This window comes from Pteropus vampyrus, unplaced genomic scaffold (assembly GCF_000151845.1).
Source record: "Pteropus vampyrus isolate Shadow unplaced genomic scaffold, Pvam_2.0 Scaffold404, whole genome shotgun sequence".
Classification (NCBI taxonomy): Eukaryota; Metazoa; Chordata; class Mammalia; order Chiroptera; family Pteropodidae; genus Pteropus; species Pteropus vampyrus.
The window spans coordinates 1968873-1977598 of NW_011889185.1; the positions used below are offsets into that span (position 1 = coordinate 1968873).

Genomic DNA, 8726 nt, shown 5'->3' on the forward strand with positions numbered 1-8726 from the left:
GTTTTTGTTGTTTTGTTGTTTATTTTGTTCTTTAAATTCTGAATGTACGCGAAATCACTTGATATTTGTTTTTATCTGCCTTACTTCATTTAGCGCAATACCTTCCAGGCCCATCAAGGCAATATCATTTTCCATCCCCTTCCTTTTAGTTTGTGTGTGTCTTTTAATCTGAGTAAGCCTCTTGTAGGTAGTATATGTAGGGGCCTTGTTTTCTTATCTATTCAGCCACCCTATCTTTTGGTTGGAGCACTTAATTCTTTTCCATTTAGGGTAGTCATTGATAGATATGTAATTATTTCCATTTCTTATTCATGATTTTGATACATTTTTTTTTCTTAAGGATATCCCTCCAACATTTCCTGTATACTGGCTTGGTGTTGATAAATTCCTTTAGTTTATTTTTGTCTGGGAAGATTTCTATCTGTCCTTTGACTCTGAATGATAGCTTTCCTGGATAAAGTATTCCCAGTTGTAGATGCTGGGTTTTCATCACTTTGAATATTTTGTGCCAAGCCCTTTGACCCTGCAAAGTTTCCTTTGAGAAATCAGCTGCCAGTCTTATGGGTGCTCCCTTGTAGGTAACTAACTGCTTTTCTCTTGCTGCTTTTAAGATACTCTTTGTATTTAACCTTTGGTATTTTAATTATGATGTGTCTTGGTGTGGGCCTCTTGGGTTCCTCTTTCTTGGCACTCTCTGAGTTTCTTGGAGTTATATGTTTATTTCCTTCACCAGGTGAGGGAAGTTTTCCATCATTATTTCTTCAAATAGCTCTTTAATGTCTTGTTCCCTTTCAGGTACCCCTACGATATGGATATTTTTACATTTAACTTTGCCCCATAGGCTCTTTAAATAATTATTATAGTCTTGGCTTCTTTTTTCTTGCCATTCTGATCGAGTGTCCTTGGCTTCCTCATCCTCTATATTGGTGGTTCGATTCTCTTCTTTATCCACTCTGTAGATTTCCTCTAATATACTCTTCATCTCAGATAATGTATTCTTCATTTCTGTCTGGTTCCCTTTTGTAATTTCCATTTCCATTTTATGGTTTTTTTTAAATCTCTGTTAAAGTTCTCACTGAATTCATCTACACTTCACCTAAGTCCATTGAGCATCTTTATAACCAGTGATTTGAATCTGCATCTGTTAGGTTGTTTGACTCCATTATTCCTGGATCTCTCTTCTGTTCTCTCATATGGTTTCTGCTTCTTTGTCTTCCCATTTTGGTTGCCTTTATGTTTCTGTTTCTATGTACTAAGCAAAGCTCCTAAGTCACCTGGTCTTATTAGCATGGCTTTGTGTAGTAGATGTCCAGAGGCACAGTCCTGAGAGGGTTTCAGCTGCAGGCCAATTTTAGCCCCAGCCTGTGCCTCTCCAGGGACACCTGTTAAGATTAAGCAAGCAATCCACAGATGCTGTGCTTACAGTTGCCTCAAGAAACCACACCAGAAACTGAGGTCAGCTGTCACCAGTGTGGGTATTGGAGCTTGCTCTGTAAATTGCACAGGATTTGCCAAAGACACAACTGAATGTGGCTTGGGTAGGATCATGAGTTGGGGGAGGCAGAGCTTTAGGGAATCTTCTGGGCAGAGCGACCTCTGTTATCCAGTTTGATGACATCTCAGCTATGGCGGCACTGTGGTCTGCACATTGGGAGTGGGGAGGGCTCTACAAAGGAACAATGGATACCACCAACACTTCTGCTGGGAGAAAGTTTCAACTCTGACCATCACTCTGACAACTCAGCATCCCCCTGTAAATCCCAGACACAGCACCTTTAAGGGGCATCTGCGGCTGCCGTAGCCTCTGTCCCACTCGGCTGCTGGAGACTAGGTAGCCTCACGTCCTCACCTCGTCCTACCTACTCTAGTAGTAGAGCGATTTCTTATTTCTCTCCCTAGTTGTAGGGCTTGTTTATTTAGATCCCAGGCAACTCTGCTTGCTGTTTGCTCTGTTTTTGTCACAACTTTGATGTGGTCATTAGAGCAGATGAACAAAGCCTCTATCATCTATGCCATTTTGACTTCTCTCCCTCTTTTTGCATTTTTATGTTTTTTAAAGCCTACAGCACCTAGTCTTCCTAGGTGGTTTCCCATCCAAGTACTAACCAGGCCCAACTCTGCTTAGCTTCTGAGATCAGATGAGATCAGGCACATTCAGGATGGCATGGCTGTAGACTCTTTTTACTTTTTTAATGTGGCTACTAGAAAATAAGATAATTGTATATGTGGCTTTCATCATATTTTTATTGAACTGTGTGCATATAGACCACTTCCAGTGTAGTTTACATGTAGTTTGAGAAGCACTGTTTTCTACAACCTTATGCAATGACTTTGTTTTGTGAAGTAAAGCAAGGACTTGCCACTTCAGGCAGTTCTTCATGTTCCTAAATATTATTTACTTTAAATACCTGCTAGTGTCATTGGTAACTTCTCAGGATTTTTCCTCAAGTCACATTCATGGCCAAATTAGTACATTCCACTAAAGTCTCATTTGCATAAATTAGGTGTTATTTACCCCAAGGGATATCATGTGTGTGTTTACCAAAAGCATTCCTCTCCCCCATTCTCACTGAGCCATTCACTCCTCACTGTGAACACTTCTCTATGGATACGTTTCCTGAGTTCAGCTTGTGCGACCAGTTCATCATCACCTCTGGGTTCAGTATATTGATGAGCAAATCTACCTGCTCCCCTCAAAACTGAGCTCCAGTAAAATCCTCTGTGAAATTGCCCCACTCCCTGTCCTGAGCTAAAACTTCTCTTATATGATTTCCCATATTACCTTCTTTTTTCCCCCTGCATCTAAACATTTCTCAGATTGCATTGTATATTTTGCCCAGTAGGCCTTCCTCACCTGAAGCCCCTAGAGCTCAGGAGTTTTGATTTATTTGTCTTTGAAATGATAGTGTCTAGGCAATTGAATGCATAATGTAACTCTTTCAAATATTTCCCAGACTGGAGCTACAATCAGTTTTAAAAACTTAGCAACATATTTTGAGTGGACAATATTAATCATCCAACTAACAAATATTTTTTGGCTATCTCCTTTGGAAAATGCTGATCTGGGTAATTTACTGGGGATACTAGTTACCATTTTATATCACTCAACCTCTGAATCCCCTTCTTACATGTACAGAAATCCCCACTTTATGAGTCTTGGTGATAGGAAAGGTCCACTTTCCATTAAGACAACTTTGAATGTCTGATCTAGACTTTCCTAGTTTCCCTTGCAGGTAGGACATGTGCACACAACAGAGGCTCAATGACTCAGACACACTCTTTCCACATTGGACTTGGGAGTAGTGGCTTAAAGAAGCAGGCATTGGGGGAACCCTTGGCTTTCCAGAGACCAGCATAAGTGGTACAGTGCTGTGTTTGGTGCTTGAGCCTGGTGGCAGCAGAATCCTCTCTGGTCTGTGCAGGGATTTAGGGTATTGTTTTGAGCCAGATTCTCCAGACCTCTAGACATTTCTGTGAGTCACTCAATATCCTTTTGATAAATTCTTTTCCCATTGAGATCGGTTAGAGTTGGTTTCTGTTACTGACAACTAAATATACTGACTGATTCAGGATAATAAGAAATAAACACTTGAAAAGTGAAGTAACAATTCGTCATCCCAGTATAGAAGATGTCGCAAAAGCAACAGATTCACTGCAGAACAAACCACCGGGGAAACATGCTATTATTGAAGAGGTAATGGTCTCAGCAGGTTGATGCAATAACCTGAGAGTCTTCCATAGAGGAGGTAGCCTCGCTTCAGGCTGGTAGGATGGATTGGGCATAGAGATAGACTGGCTGTTGTGGGAAATATGAAATAAGTAAAAAATGTGTTTCTAACCATGAAATAGATTAGAACATGAAAGATGTACAGAAAGTCTCAAAAGTAAAAGGCAAAAAAAAAAAAAAAAAGAATACCTGGAAGGAGACTTGCCACATTTAGCAAATAAAAATAAAGACACCCAAGTCTTAGGGTCAAGATGGCAGTCCAGGTAAAAGCAGGGTTCACCTCCTCTCAGGTCTGCATTAAAATTACAACCTAATTATAAAAAAATAATCAACGTGGAGAATCAGCTGAAGTCTAGCAGATCATAATGTATACATCTGATAATATAAAGAAGGAGCCACATTGAAGTTGGTAGGAGGGACAAAATTGCGAATTGGGCTGGATGCACACCAGTGGGTGACGGAGGAACACTGAGAGAGTGAGACTGCAGAGGCCTCCTGAAGGAGAGAGGGTTCCCAGCCCCATATGGGGGCTCTTTAGCCCAGGGAAGAGGAGTTCTCAAGAAAATCTGACTGTGAAAATCAGAGAGGATTCTAGCTGTCGGGGTGATGGAAGGCGACTGAAATCCCAGACACCCTTTTAAAGGGCCCACACACAAACTCTCTTGCTCGTGGACACTCACCTGAGGCATTCGCAGTGGGACAGAGGCTCAAGTAGGATTCATACAGAGAAAGACTGAATTACCTGATGCCAGAGCAAGAGCTGGACATGCAGCTGCCATTGTGCCTTAGTCGAGGTCCCTCTACAGGACAGTCTACAGACCAGCAATGCCAGCTTGCCTATGCAGATCTCTCCTCCAACACAGCCATTTCTGAAGCTGCACTGACCTGAGGAGATCGTCTTACAACCTGCATATTGTTGGGAGCAGGTTGTTGCACAGTGGCTGCCCCACCCAGGGCTGAACATTCCATGCAGGCAGCAGACCTCAGCCTGTGCTGTGAGAGCATTTCCAGGACAGTTTCGGACAGATCACTGCTGGCAACATGAGCCTGGGCAGATCTCGGAGAGCTGTGGGCCAGTCCCAGACAGCAGCTGGTCTCACTGTGATCTGTGACTATTGCAGAAATGTGCGGGCATAGAAGTTGCAGCAAAACTGAGGCTGTGTTCACCTGACAGCCCTTGTTTCCCTGAGAAACCGCTTAACCCAATATACAAATTGCCCTTAGGTGCCCGTTGACAGGCAACCACCCCTGCCCTGCTTCTTTTCATGGTTGCACATTTTGAGCAATCAACAGACCTTGGCTGGCGCAATGAGCACATTTCAGGGAAATCAGTTGCAAACAGATCCCTGCTGCCTGAAAGAACTGTAATATCACTTGAGGGGAATGCAGGGGTTGGTAGGACCACCCCAGATGGCAGCTGGTATCACTGTGATGTGACTACAGCAGGAATGCCTGGGCACAGAAATAGCAGCAAAACTGAGGCTGTATTGGCCTGATGGCCCTTGTTTCCCTGAGATCCCACTTCACCCAAGCCACAAAGTGCCTGCAGCGTGGTGACAGGCAGCCACCCCTGCCCTACCCCTATCTGGGGTTGTGCATTCTGTGCAAGCAATAGACCTCGGCTAGTGCAGTGAACAAATTTCAGGGAACACAGTGATGGGCAGATCACTGCTGCAAGAACGAGATACTATATCGCTTGGGCAGATTGCAGGGTTTGATGGGTCCATCCCAGATGGCAGTAGGTCTTGCAATGATATGTGACTTTTGTAGGAGTTGCCATCACAGAACTGGCAGCAAAGCTGGTGCTATATAGTGTTGATGGCCCCATGCCTCACTGAGACACCATCCCAACTAACCCACAAATTACCTGTGGCAAGCATGTTCCCAGGCAACCTGGTCTCATCCTGTTCTTCCTTGGGACATGAATTCAACAACAAACAATGTCATTCAGTTAGGGAGGCACATGCAAAGCCCGTGCATCTGGAAGAAGCTCTTGGTGGTGGGCCACAAACCCATACCCATGAGCTTCAGTATTTCTTGAACGGATCTCATTTTCAGTCCAGTGGCTGACCTTGCTGTGAACTGAGACTTGTACAGGGAGCCACAGAGACAGTGCTGGCATGTAAACTGTCATTGCAGTGGTAGGGGGAAATCTACTCAATTTATGCAAGTGACTCCCTGGGTCTCTGCACCATAGAATGAGTATATCACCCAGACACTCTTCCAGTTGTGGAGTCTTACAGGCAATTGACAGGCCACTTTAGGCCCTGAAGAGCACTGTTTCTTCTGCTAAACACCCCAGGCTCGATAGAGGGGATAACTGAACCGCGGTCAATAGTGTTGTCTCTTCCACTTACCTGTAGATCTAGCATAGGCAGCAAACAACTGAGAATTGCTTTGTGGCACTAACAGGTTGCCCTGAGCAATCAAAGACAGTAGCTGACTTTGGCCAACTGGGGAGGCCCTCCTAAGGGGCCATGAAACCAATGCACTTGGAGGCTGGTACTAGACCACAAAAGAGCAACTCCTGAATAGCCTCGCAACCGGTACACACAAAGGGTGGTCTCAGCAAATACACAAGCCTGCTAGAGCAAATCCCATTCAGTGGACATAGCCCTTACATACCAACTCATACCTGGGAGCATAGCCAGTTCCCACAGTTAGTCAACCTAAGTGTTAATTCCATTCACTGAAGTACTAACACCAATAAAGGCTTAGCTACAGCAGAAGATCACATACAATCCACACAAAGAACATGTTCAGAGCCCCCAGCACAGATTAGGGTGAGTGTGCCACTCAGTCACACAGGATGACTTCCACATACGGCGGTCTGACCAAGGCCGAGAATCAAATATTCCTATAGAAACAAACACAGAGAGGCTAATAAAACGAGAAAGCAAAGAAACACGCCACAAATGAAACAACAGAAAACTCCAGAAAATAAGCTAAATGAAATGGATGCAAGCAATCTACCAGAGATAGAGTTCAAACTAATTGTTATAAGAATGTTCAATGAACATAGGGAGAGAATGGATGAGCTCAATGAGAATCTCAACAGAAAATTTGTAAGCATAAAAAAGACATAGAAAACATAAAAAGAATCAGACAGAAATGAAAAATACAATAACTGAAATGAAGAATACATTAGAAAGATTTAGGAGGAGACAGGATGAAGCAGAAGATAGAGTCAGCAAACTGGAAGACAAGATAGCAGAAAACACACAATCAGAACAGCAAAAAAAAAAAAAAGATTAAAAAAATGAGGATAGCTTAAGAGACCTCTGGGACAACATGAAATGTAAGAATATCCACATTATAGGAGTACGTGAAAGAGAAGAGAGAAATCAAGGGATTGAGAATTTATTTGAAGAAATAATGACAGAGAATTTTCCTAATCTGGCAAAGGAATTAGACATATAAGTCCAGAAAGCCCAAAGAGTCCCAAATAAGAGGAATTCAAACAGAACCATACAAAGACACGCATTAAAATGTTAAAGGTAAAGACAAAGAGAGAATCTTAAAAGCAGCAAGAGAAAGGAAGCTGGTTACTTACAAAGGTACCACATAAGAATGTCTGCTGACTTTTCAATGGAAACTTTGCAAGCCAGAAGGGAATGGTAAGAAATATTCAAAGTTATGAACAAACAGGAATCTACAACCATGGATACTCTACCCAGCAAAGCTTTGTATTAAAATGGAAGATAAATAAAGAGCTTCCCAGACAGAAAAAAGCTTAAGGAATTCATCACCAACAAGCCAGCCTTACAAGAAATGTTAAAGGGTCTTCTGTAAAAAGAGAAGGGGTAAAAAAGAAAATAGAAATAACAAATATGAATAATAAAATGACAGTAACAATGTATCTATTAGTAATCACTTTAAATGTAAATGGATTAAATGCTCCAATCAAAAGACATAGGGTAAACGAATGGATAAGAAAACAAGACTCATACATATGTTGTCTACAAGAACACACTTCAGATCAAATGACACTCACAGACTGAAAGTAAAGGGATGGAAAAAGATATTTTACAAAAATGGAAATGAAAAAAAAAAAGCCAGAGTAGCAATACTTATATCAGATAACATAGACTTTAAAACAAAGGCTATAATAAGAGATAAAAAAGGGCATTGTATAATGATAAAGGGATCGATAAATTAAGAGGACATAACCCTAGTAAACATATACACACCCAACATAGGAGCACCTACATACATAAAGCAATTATTGACCGACATAAAATGAGAGATCAAAAGTAATAGACTCATAGTCGGAGAATTTAACACCCCATTGACACCCATGGACAGATCTTCCAGGCAAAGAATCAACAGGAAACAATGGACCTAAAAGACACACTAGAACAGATGGACTTAATAGATATTTTCAGAACATTTTACCCCAAAGCAGCAAAATATACATTCTTCTCAAGTGCACATGGAATGTTTTCAAGGATAGACCACATGTTAGGACACAAAACAAGTCTCGATAAATTTAAGAAGATTGAAATCATATCAACCATCTTCTCTGATCACAATGGTATGAAACTTGAAATCAACTACAAGAAAAAAAACTGGAAAATACACAAACACATGGAGGCTAAATCACATGCTACTAAACAATGAATGGGTTATTAATGAGATCAAGGTAGAAATCAAAAGATACCTAAAGACAAATGAAAATGAAAACACAACGATTCAAAATTTGGGGGACACAGCGAAAACAGTCCTATGAGGGGAATTCATAGCAATACAGGCCTACCTCAAGAAACAAGAAAAAGCTCAAATAAACAATCTAACCTTCCAATGAAAAGAACTAGAATAATAACAGCAAACAAAGCCCAAAGTGAATAGAAGAAAGGAAATAATAAAGATCAGAGATGAAATAGAGTCTAGAAAAACAATACAAAAGATTAATGAAACCAAGAGCTAGTTATTTGAACGGATAAATAAAATTGACAGACCCATAGCCAGACTCATCAAGGAAAAAAGAGAGAGGACTCAA

The 8726-nt window shown here is 41.4% G+C and overlaps 1 non-coding gene across 1 annotated transcript; it reads right to left on the reverse strand.

The window, feature by feature from the left end:
* Positions 1 to 2057: 2057 nt before the first annotated feature.
* LOC111731860 lies at positions 2058 to 2176 on the reverse strand. Its single transcript, XR_002777352.1, has one exon. It is a non-coding gene; the product is annotated as a 5S ribosomal RNA (ribosomal RNA).
* Between the last annotated feature and the right edge of the window lie 6550 nt (positions 2177 to 8726).